Source organism: Rattus rattus, chromosome 1 (assembly GCF_011064425.1).
Source record: "Rattus rattus isolate New Zealand chromosome 1, Rrattus_CSIRO_v1, whole genome shotgun sequence".
Classification (NCBI taxonomy): Eukaryota; Metazoa; Chordata; class Mammalia; order Rodentia; family Muridae; genus Rattus; species Rattus rattus.
The window spans coordinates 183367634-183376382 of record NC_046154.1 but is presented as its reverse complement, the minus strand read 5'-3'; the positions used below and the strand labels follow the sequence as shown (position 1 = coordinate 183376382).

Here is an 8749-nt window from a genome sequence, read left to right as displayed (position 1 = left end):
TAATAGTGTCAGGCCTTGGAGGCCCTCTTGAGATGGATCCCACATTAGGCCAGTCAGTGGACCTCCTTTCTCTCAGTCTCTTCTCCATTTTTGTCCCTGCAGTTATTTTAGACAAGAACAATTCTGAGACAGAGTTTTTGACTGTGGGATGGCAACCCCACCCCTCCACTCGATGTCTCTTTTTTCTATTGGAGGTGAACTCTACGAGTTCCCTCTTCCCACTGTTGGGCATTTAATCACACTTTTAAGGCACATACAATATTAGCTAAAAAGTTGGGATCTTTTTATGATTTTTCTATTACGAACTAAAAGAATTAATGACTAGCAATAAAGATGTCCCCAACACTAAATGGATTTTTCTCTGATAATTGGTAAAAAGTGTTAAGGATTCAATTTCTCCCTCATGTTTTATTACTGAGATAGTGGCTACTTGGCTAAAAATGACAAATGTTATCTGAGAAATTGAAGGTTGGTAGTCAAGAAAGGGATGAGAGAAACAATCACAAAATGGAAAGATCATATAGAAAGATGGACAGGGCATCTATAGGGCAGACATCCTTGAAAATACGACTTAGGTACCAATTATATCTTTTACAAAGTTTGACAGAATAATAATATACAGAATATTTTGATGAGGTAGTAAGTATAATCTTTTGGTTTTGTTCTTTTGTTTTCTTTAACAGTCCCCACACCTAAGGTGTTTTTGTTCTGAAATAAAAAAGTACAAATGAAATTCTGTCTTCTCTTTGAATAAAATACTATTTATCCTAAATATTGGTCTAGCTCTGCATTACTATAATGAAATGCTCAAGGCAGCTAAATTATAAGAAAAGTCTTTAATTCTCAGTTTTGTGGGTGGGTCAAAGCTCAGGTGACTGTTGGTTTGGTCTTTAGTACCTGTGTGTTTCTGGGATGCTCCATGGATTTCTAGGTACTGCTTATTTCTATTCTGTTAGTGATCCTTTGCTTGGCTGTGTTCTCTAACAGATAATGACCCTCTAGAGAGAGCATCATGTTATTTTTCTAGAGCCTTACATGGGTCCTGACACATTATATTTATATAGTTTATCAAATAATTTAAGCAGATTTATTTTCATGATCTCAAAAAACTTAGAAACTTCATTTTACCATGTACTAAAAAAGCTACTTTAAAATTAATTTCATTTTATTTCATGTACATGACTGTTTTGTCAGCATGTATATCTGTGTAACTTGTGTGTGCCTGGTGCCTTCCAAAGCTAGAAGGTGTCAGATCACTGGGAACTAAAGTTATAGACAATTGGGAGCCACCATGTGGATACTGGGACTTAAATGGGGTTCTGTGGACAAGTAACCAATGCTCTTATAACTACCAAGGTATCTCCCCAAGACCTCAAAGAGATACTTTTATTATTTATTTTGTAACTATCAGATTTATGGATATCATGGATATAAAATTTCTAGAATCATCTGGGAGGATAGCATAGTCTCTTAATTATGCAGAGGCAGCAGTTTACAAATGGGGTGGGGGGAGAGAGAGAGAGAGAGAGAGAGAGAGAGAGAGAGAGAGAGAGAGGAAGAAAATGCACACAAGTACACACACACATATACACAAACTCATATGCAGCTATGAGCTTTATAAAATATAATGCAGAAAAAAATGGAAACCTAGCAAAAGGGAGACAGATCATACAGGAGGCAAGGCAGCTATCAGACTCTATTGTGAAAAGAGTGTTATGGTGCCTGGTCAGTTTGTTAAAATTGGGTCACCCCCTCTCTCTTTTTCCCAACACATCTCCTGCCTGATAGATCCAGTCAAGAAAGAAAGGAAAGAAACCTCCACCAGAACCAGAGAAAAGCTTTTGTTGACCCAGCTTGCATTGGTTCTTGTAGGTCTATTTCTGCTCTCCCACCATAGGAGGTTAGAAGAGAAGGCTAATCAAAACACAGTACAAAAGACCTTCCACTTGAACACTCTAGTGGAAAGAGAGAGAGAGAGAGAGGAAAGTACGAGAACAGCGAGGCTGTGTCAAGAAATGACTTTTCTTAATTTAAAACCGAGAAAATGCTCTCACATCCAAAAAGTCTGTAAAGACCTACACAGTGGGTAAGAACCGAGCAGGGAGCCCCAATAAGCAATTATAATAAAAATGAAGATGACAGGTCACAAGGGCTAACGCTCCAAGCTACCTAAGGCTTCATGAGGGATTAAAAAGGAAAAGCTCACTCGGAAATTATTTTTTTTTAAAGGACAGAACATTATTCTTTATATAAAAATATATAAAATTAAGCATTTCTTTAGTGATTAAAAAAAAAGTCCAGTATCAGTGATGCTCAGCTTGCTCAGGGCAGATCACTGCCACTGCCCCGTCTGTTCTCCCAGTTATGCTGCATTTCGGAGGAAAAACAAAAGACCTGCAGCTCCATTGCCCTTCTTATTAATAGATTAGTTCTTATTAACTAGAACAATGAAGGACAATTGTTAGTCGGAGCTCTCCATAAGCATGAAGTAAAAAGCAATAACCCACCCATTTCATTAGATTCCCCAACCCCAAACAAAAGGACATTTCAATTGTACCCAGCTCGTGCACTGTGATTTTAGGAAAGCACACAGCTCTTAAAAACTGTGTTAATAACAATGCCAAGCAACCAGAGCTTCCAGGGACTAAGCCACTACTTAAAGACTATACATGGACTGACCCTGGGCTCCAACCTCATAGGTAGCAATGAATATCCTAGTAAGAGCACCAGTGGAAGGGGAAGCCCTGGGTCCTGCTAAGACTGAACCCCCAGTGAACGTGATTGTTGGGGGGAGGGCGGCAATGGGGGGAGGATGGGGAGGGGAACACCCATAGAGAAGGGGGGGGGGGCTAGGGGGATGTTGGCCAGGAAACTGGGAAAGGGAATAACAATTGAAATGTAAATAAGAAACACTCAAGTTAATAAAGATGAAAAAAAAAACCACAAAATAAAAAAAAGAAAAAACTGTGTTATTTATTTATTTATTTATTTATTTATTTATTTATTTATTTTTGTGCATGCAGCATGTGTGTGGAGGTCAGAGGACAATTTGCTGGAGTCCTTTCTTTCCTTCCAGATGTGCTAGATAACCAGAGATGGAACTCAGTTCCACAGGTTTGGGAGGAAGCACTTTTATCTCTTCTGTCCATTGAGAGCAATCCCACCAACCTGGGAAGTACACAGCTTAGTACTCTTGGGAAAAAAAATCACTGAGAGCAGCTCACAATACTCAGTACCACCCCCCTCCAACCCTGGTCCACGGCACCACAGACATTGTAGTCAGATAATTCTTTGTTGTGTATTGAAGGGTTTTTGGCAGCATCCTGGGCCTTTGTCTGCCACAGGCTATTACTTCTTCCCTAATCATGATAATCAAAAATAATTTCATATATTAGTAAATAACTCCTGTGGAACCGAAGAGAACCCAGTTGAAATATGATACCAAGAGGCGTGGAGCAGTGGTTTGACAGCCACTCCCTTGAAGGGATCCAGCAGACAGGGAAATTACACACAGAGAGGATCCAGCAGACAGGGAAATTACACATAGAGTCAAGTGTGGGATGAAGAGGAGAAACAGGAGAGAAGAGGGTTAGACGTAACTGCTTCCCAGGAAGCTGGCTTCGGCCGTGAGAAGGACTGTAAGGCAGGCTTGTTGTCTGCGGCTGTCTGGACAGAAGCGCATTGCATAGAGCATCAAATTCAAAGGATAATTCTGTACGGAGTAACAGCAATACTGCTTTGGGGTCGTGCTAGCCTTACCTAATTCAGGGGAGGCAAGAAGCAATTACTAACACAAAACACAGCAGAAAGCCAGCAACAATCAATCAATCAATCAATCAATCATCAATAAATAGGGAAGGAAAGAAAGACAGGAAGGAAGGAAGGGAGGGAGGGAGGGAGGGAGGAAGGAAGGAAGGAAGGAAGGAAGGAAGGAAGGAAGGAAGGAAGGAAGGAAGGAACACAGAAACCAAGAAATCAAGAAACAAACAGGGTAGGAGGCATTTCTCAATTCAGACTGTTTCTAATTTGGGTTAAAATGCTGCTTGCCACACTTTCGCCAAAGCAAAGGATTGATATTAACCTTACCAGTCTCTCAGGCTGCTCAGTGACAAACCTGAAATTACCCAACATGCTGTTCAGCTGTTAACAAAATGCCCTCTGCAATAATGTGAGATTGGAATTGACTTCCTTCTTCTCTGTCACTCACTGGAACTGGACTCGAACACAGCTGTATTTTACCAGGTAGTGACTGTTTAACACATTTCCAGTCGCCAGCGTGATGATGAGGAGTATGATGAGCTCACTGTTAACAGACAGCGTCAGAGCTCAAGATCATTAAAATACCTTTATTTTTCTAGAAAGTAGAAAATAGTTTCTTTAAGAAAAGTTATGAATTAATACTGAATTTTGCTCATGAACACTTTCAGATTAAAAATAAATCCCTGGACTGTGTGGTCCCTGCTGTTTGTACACAGAACCCCCTGTTTGTTACTGATGATGATCCGACCTCAGAAACAAGTTAGCCGAAGAGAACAGCCGGAAGTGAATACAGACTGCTCAACAACATCGTGGTTGGTTTTGAATTACAGTGTGGGGATCAGGTAATAAGAAGAAGGAACTCTGAAACCTCATTGACATCATAGTTTCTCATAAGCAGGAATGAGGAAGAAGAGAAGTAAATGCTTAGGTTAATAATACTAAAGTCTAGGTTAATGATAATAAAATTCTCTCCCTCTCTCCCTCTCTCCCTCCCTCCTCCACCTGTGCGGTGGTGGTGGTGGTGGTAGTGGCATGTGCATATGTGCATGTGTGCATGTATGCATGCGTGACTCTCTCTCTGTCTCTCTGTCTCTCTGTCTCTGTCTCTCTCTCTCTCTCTCTGTGTGTGTGTGTGTGTGTGTGTGTGTGTGTGTGTGCGCGCGCGCGCACATGAGTCTATGCTTCATTAATCACTCTTCACCTTTTTTTTGAAGACAGATTTTCTTACCAAATCTGGAGCTTATAATTTGGCTAGATTGAGGGCTAGTAAGTCTCAGACATTCTTCTTTCTCTGTCTTGCTAGAGTTGAGGTAACTTCTAGGTAATGAGATCTTGCATATAATCGAACTTTTCAGTTTTATTTTGGTTTGAGGGGCACATACCTGTTACCTATTTTTACATTCCCTTTTCCCTTGGTTTAGCTATTTAACATTTCTTAGGTTAAACCACTGTTAATATCTAGATCATTTGAAATAGTAGGACTTTAATTACCGTGTGTTTACTGTGAAAAAGGATAATTTAGAGTCACAGTATAAAGTGATATGAAACTGGATATAGTGAGTATGTGTAATGCTAGCATGTGGGAACCTTTTTTCTTAAAACTCATCAGCTAATCTTTTTTTATTGGATATTTTCTTTATTTACATTTCAAATGTTATCCCCTTTCCCCATTTCCTCTTTGGAAACCCCCTATCCATACCCCCTCCTCCTACGTCCATGAGGTGTTCCCCCACCCACCCACTCCTGCCTCCCTGTCCTGGCATTTCCCTACACTGAGGCATGGAGCCTTCCCAGGACCAAGGACCTATTCTCCCATTGTTTCTTTGTGAGGTTGGTTCCTTTTCATCGCAAAGTTTGATTTACAAGAATCCAAGGGCAAAGTTAACCTATGTATTCTAGAAATATGGATTCTTTTATTTCCATATGAAGATTCTAGATGGGGAAACTGAGAAATTTGGCTCAAAGTTTCAAAATATAAATATCAGAGTACCGCCAATCTCTGGACTGAGGCCCCTGAGCATGATGAGGTTTATGTCCACTGATATAGAGATGTTTTTCTCCAGCTAATGGTTTTTTTTTGTTTTAGATTTTCTTTATAGTAATTAACACAAGAAATTTATACTACTTTTGCTTGAGTGGAACTTGTGAGAGTGCACAACCTAGCTTGGTTTGACACAAACAAAAGCACTGACACAAAGCCAGCACACTTCTTTTGTCTTCTTAGTTTCTATGTTTGAGACAGTATCCTATGCAACAAATCGAGACTGACATCAAACTTACTATATATCTGGGAATGTCCTCCATTTTCTGATTCTCCTGTCTGTGTCATCCAGTTGTTAGGGATACAGACCTGTGCCACCATGCCTAACTAGACAGCACCTCTTCTACTGAAAAAGAAAGGAGCTATGTAACAGTGTCCTGAATGTAGCATTCTAATCCACCGAGACAATGTGACAGCTGAGTGAGTGAATGGACAGGATTTCACCCTACTGTCAGGCCATCCTTGTCATTGTGCTATATTGATTAAAAAATGTGTTACTTCAAGAAAGCTTTTTTCTTAAAAGAAAGGCTCCTCCAAGCGATTAAATCATTCAAAGTCATTAAAGGCTGTATCGAATTGTCCTCCCATTTATAAAGATTCTTATTGAATTTTTTTCTTGTTAAGTCACTTTCTTGCGAAAGGCAGTGGTGAAAGGGGCACTAGAATCATTTCTCTTTGCTGCAGAATCTCATATTATCATAAAGCTCAGATCAGATGAGCAAAGGTGAGTAATGGTTAAGAAAATGCCACATGTGTTTCAGCAAGCATGGTGAAGTGATGGGACTGTAGGGTACCCACAGAACTCTAAGCTCAGACCTACATTTCAGGAAATCACTGGATGAAAGAAAGAAAGTACTTAGCACAAGGTTGTTCATCTTTCTTGAGAGATCAATATTACTTCTACTTAATAGGTGTTTTAACCGTAATTATTTCCTTTTCTGAAAGACAAACTTGCCTACGCCAACACATATTCTAAATCTTAATTTAGTCACATTCGTATGCTTTACTGTATTTTCTTTTGTCTGGCTCTTTAATTAGTTCTTCTGTGTTTCACTGACTTATGAACGTCCTAACAAGATGTTTTAAAAGAAGTGACTTCAGTATAGAAGTGGTTATTTAGAAGAGTGGCCAACATTTGATATTTATCAGTTGAATGACTATTGATCACAGTGAACAATGCTTGATCCAACCTCCATCACCCTTTCCTTAGAGAATCTCCTATTCTTACTAATACCTTGGCAGGATAGCTTTATTCTGTGCTATTAAAATTTCTCTAGTAAGAAGAGAAATATAAACCATCTCTTTTCTATTGGCGTATATAGATATAAACAGCTGAATAATGAGTAGTCTACTTTCTAGGTAGACCCTCTTCAGAGAACCAACAGGGCAAATCCTATGTTTAGGTATTTCATGATCCTTATAGGCTCATATGTTTCAATTGGGTCATAGGGTAAGAGTGCCAAAGACCAGAATGTGGAGAAAAATGTGGACAGAAGAAGCCAGGTTCATGAGCTCTAAAAGGGAAGCAATGACCCTGTTCAAAGTTGGGCTAGAAGCAATTTATTTCAGCATTCTCTCTGTGCCCCAATAAATTGCATGGGACTGAATTAAAAAGTAACAGCCTAAATTGTTTGACTAAGGGAATTTGAAGACGGGTAAGTTGTGAATGGTTATTTCTTACTGCGTTTGGTGAGATGTATAGTGGGAAGTTTGAGGAAGATGAAAAACAATGTGAAATTTAGTGCAAAAATGTGTGAGCAGGCTTCTAAGGTGTAATGAAGGGAAGCAAGGCAGCTTGGAAAAGATTAGCAACACAACTGTTCAAACAGGGTCTTTGTAGTATGTCCCAACAGGAAATGTTCTCTGAAGTGAGACACTGCTCCTGAGAGCTGCAGTACATACCAATGCAAATGCATTAGAAAAGAAATTTTGAAGGCCACTGAATTCATTAATTTAAAGATATTTTATAAAGACACTGACTGGTTTTGCCAAAGAGAGAAAGGGAGTCAAAGGGCTTCCAACAGATGGTGAGGGAGAAGGGCCCAGCAATCCGTTCAGCACAGCTGCTAACTGTTGCCACGGAACTGCAGGGAGGGGTGGAAGATGTAGGCATGCAAAGGTGAGAATTCTAGAAAGGTTGAAATGCTTAGGGGAGAGAACTCCCAAAAGACCCTGGAATGCATAGGAGGTGAGGGTGAAAACAGCAATTTTTACCTTAATGGAGGACAGGAATGACCTCCGCCCTGCTGCAGGCCCTAGAGACTCTATGCTGTGGCTGCGGGGCTGAGGGCTCCCCAGAGAACATGACAAGAAGGCATCACACCATTCTCGAAGGCACCCAAAGCAGTCCCGGCGCTGCTTGGCATTGGCACCACATGTGTTCTTCAGCCATTCTCGAAAGAGGCCTTCATCTCTTTTAGTACCAGAAACTGGCCAAGGACCACCTAAATCTTGTCAAAGCCCCTTTCCTCCAGCTTCTTGACCAGGATTTCACCAATCCCGACCAGGCTCCCCACTGGCTTTACCCCCATGGGCTCTGCCACAATGTCTCTGGTGCTTTTGGGAGGTTGTCATCTTGTTCAGGCTTAACCAGCAGCTCCAGCTCTGGTAACTGCTCCTCATGCCTGCTCCTGCCTATTCAAGTCACTAGAATGGTGAGTGCCTGAATATTGAGTGCATGAGGGGCATCTTGTTTAGGCAGGGCCACCAAGATAATTGTTTTCTCTTGCTTAGGAGCAATGGTACCAGGAGCTGTTGTGAAGGGGCCACTGTTGCCTACATCTGAGGCTGGCAGCAGAGTTTGACATTGTCCACATGGTGCTAGATTTGCTAGCAAGCAAAAAACCCCAAATCTACATCGTTACTGTAGCTTGCTCCAAAATTCAAGAAGGCTGCCTAGGCCAACACTATTGCTGAGTTAGATTCCAAGCAGAGAGGCAAGAAGAGGTC

The 8749-nt window shown here is 40.8% G+C and overlaps 1 pseudogene; it reads right to left on the bottom strand.

Moving 5' to 3' along the window:
* Positions 1-3589: 3589 nt before the first annotated feature.
* Positions 3590-8374, bottom strand: LOC116914082 (annotated as a pseudogene).
* Between the last annotated feature and the right edge of the window lie 375 nt (positions 8375-8749).